The 2,973-nt window shown below is 51.0% G+C and overlaps 1 pseudogene; it reads right to left on the bottom strand.

Moving 5' to 3' along the window:
- Nucleotides 1–1,869: 1,869 nt before the first annotated feature.
- LOC125942037 (uncharacterized) lies at nt 1,870–2,542 on the bottom strand (annotated as a pseudogene).
- Between the last annotated feature and the right edge of the window lie 431 nt (nt 2,543–2,973).

Raw genomic sequence — 2,973 nt, 5'->3', positions numbered from 1 at the left:
CAGCATCGTCTTTTTCTTGGCTGCTAGCGCCCGCTCCACAGTATCTGAGCCGCACCATGTCGCGAACCTTCAGAGCCGACTGCCCGCTGGACTATCCCTGTGCCTGACGGCACAGGGATAGTCCAGCGGGCAGTCACACAGGCTTCGTGTTCTTTTCTTCCATTGGTTGGAGCAGCTGGCATAGATGGCATGAGTCCACACCTGTCGGGCAACGTGGGTCTCCGGTAACCGAGAGAGCCTCAGCTCAAATAAAAATTTCGCCACAGCCTCCCTCGCCATGAAAGTAAACCATCCCAGTTCTCCATGGATGGTCTCCACCGCTATGTGCTTTTGCACACCAGGGCAAGCCTGCCAGCATCACCACGTTGGCGCCTCTTGAACTCCCTCGTTCCAGAGGACATGCACAGTACCATGTTGCCGTAAGTGAGTCCCAGGAACGGCCACCATGTTTCAAAGGCCCCTCACCACTTCGTACCTATTGAACGACCAGAGCCTGTTTACCCAAGACCCCCCTGCAGTGTACCGCCTTCACCTTTATCTGTTTCTTGTGGCGAAGGAGGTAGTTTGGACCTGCACTAAGGTATTTCGTCGCATCATCAAGGGCACACTGCTTCCTTGCAGAAGTCCCTCCGCTGTAACAGGTTACTCGAAACTCCATGCCATCACCCTACACTTTGCCTGGTTAAATTTTAGGCTGAGATCATCTATTGCGTCGCCGCATGCACCTTGTAACCTCTGCAGGTATTCTGCACTACCCGCTAGCAGAGTGATGTCATCAGCATACATCAGTGCAGGTAGTATCTGCTGAACCACCTGCTGTCCCTGTACCCTGTGTTGCAGTGTGAAACCGCACTGCAAAGCCTCGAGTCTTTGGGCGATACCCACCAGGTAAACCATAAACAGGAGTGAGGATAGTGGACACCCCTGACAAAGTCCACGTTTGATGGAGATGGGATCTTTGTGATACTGCTCCATTCCACCTTCGCCATCAAACCAATATACATGGCCTCACGCAGTTGCGTATCCCTACACTGAGGCCCATTTCCTGCAGTATCCTCCACAGGATGGACGTGTGCACGCAATCATATGCCATCTTAAGGTCCAGAGTTGCCATATACAACAGGCTTTGGGTTAGTTCAGCAATTTCTATGCACTGGGTTAGTACAAACAGATTGTCTTCTATACGCCGCCCAGTGCGAAAAACCATCTGGAACTCTCCCAGGACCCCTTTTCCCTCATCCAGCTCTGTAGTCTTTGTCGTACTACCTGCGCACACATCCGATAAAGAACCTATGTGACTGCAGTCGGTCTATAGTTAATCAAGTCTCTTCTGTCTCCCGCCCCTTTATACGGTGGTATCACCCGGGTCGTTTTCCTCTGGCCTGGGATTCGTGCTTCCATTGTCACCTGCTCTAGGAAGTCCAATAGTCTCTGCCTGCCTGCCCAAAGCTTTGACTAGGCACATCGGAACTCCATCGCATCCAAATGCTGTTTACATGCCTCCCAATCTGTTTTTTTTTCTCATAGCATAGTGCCCGTAGGACTCGTTTGAGGACGGAATGCCATGCTTCGACGGAGTTACTCTGGGGATACCTGACAGAGCTGTGTATTATTCTGATGCCACATTTCTCCAAGAAAGTTGTGAGTGCGCTGGTAAATACACTACCCTGATCACTTTGAATCTCCTGCCGGAAAACCCACCCACGAGAACACCGATAGGAGTCCATCAACAATGTTAGCTGAAGTGAGCTCTTTCAAGGGAATTGCCTCAGGGAACTTTGTGGCAGGACATATCATGGTTAATACAGTCGAACCTCGATATATCGAACAGCGCGGCGATCGCGAAATAGTTCGATATATCCAGAATTCAATATAAAAAAATCAAGTAAAAAATACGTCAAAAACTTGTGGAAAACAACCAATGAACCAATCATGGTGCAGTAAGTACTCACTTGAGGATTCAAACAAAGCATTTATTGCGTCGGCTTAAAATACTGAAAAAGGGTAGCCTGCTTTTGTTGGCAATGGCGTGTTTGACGACTGCGTCCTCAATGTAATCCAGGCGATCCACAAGTAATAGGCCGGTGCCTTCAATCGCGCCGCAGTGCCGGCGCACAAGGGCCAGAGCAGCTATGACCTCAGCTGATGTAGGGAGCGGGGCATCATCAGCGCTTGCGGGATCCATCTCGGCAGCGTTTTCATTTGGCTGCTCAGCAGTAACTTTGGCGACGATCTCCACATCCGTCAGCTCCGCTGTTGTACCAGTGCTGTCGTCACCTCCAACGAAGTCGTCGATGCACATGCTTTGCGGCTCGGCACCAACAAAGCTCTCCAGCTTGCTCCACGTTTCGGCGAGCTCGCTTTCTTCATCTGCGCATGCCAACCCAGCTTCCTCGGATTCTTCCACTGATGCCTCGTCAGTGCAGCCAGCGAAGCCCGCATGCTGAAAGCAGTTGCTATCGTCGACTGCTTGACGTATATCCCACGACGCTTTCAGCATTTGGATGGCGCCCAAAAGATCGATCTTCAGGTCTTGGCCCATCCGGAGCTTGACAAGCAAAATTTCGATTAGCCGACGCTTGTAGATTGACTTAAATTTGCGAATACAGTCGCCGACCGTTTATTTCGGACGCTGAAAAATTCGGACATGCTCGTTTATTCGGACACCTTCGCGGCACCGCCACTCCTCCATTGAAGTAATGTATAACCACGACCGATAGTTCGGACGCTCTACAGCGCGCCGTTCGATTTTTCGGACTCCGGCGGCCTTGTCAGATGCGACGTCGAACGCCACGATACGGTCACGAACAAGCTGGCCGCGATGTTTACATTTGCTAGGTTGCCAGCACTGAAAGGGCGCGCTTGCTATGTAGGATTGCTGTTGTCTAAATCCACGCAGCACCTACAAGTGTCAGTTGCCGATCTCAAAGGCTATACTTTTTGTGGCTGCACCTATTGGTTGTCGTGTTTCGG

This window comes from Dermacentor silvarum, unplaced genomic scaffold (assembly GCF_013339745.2).
Source record: "Dermacentor silvarum isolate Dsil-2018 unplaced genomic scaffold, BIME_Dsil_1.4 Seq936, whole genome shotgun sequence".
NCBI lineage: Eukaryota > Metazoa > Arthropoda > Arachnida > Ixodida > Ixodidae > Dermacentor > Dermacentor silvarum.
Note: the sequence above shows the minus strand (reverse complement) of the source record. Positions and strands in the feature narration are given on the sequence as shown.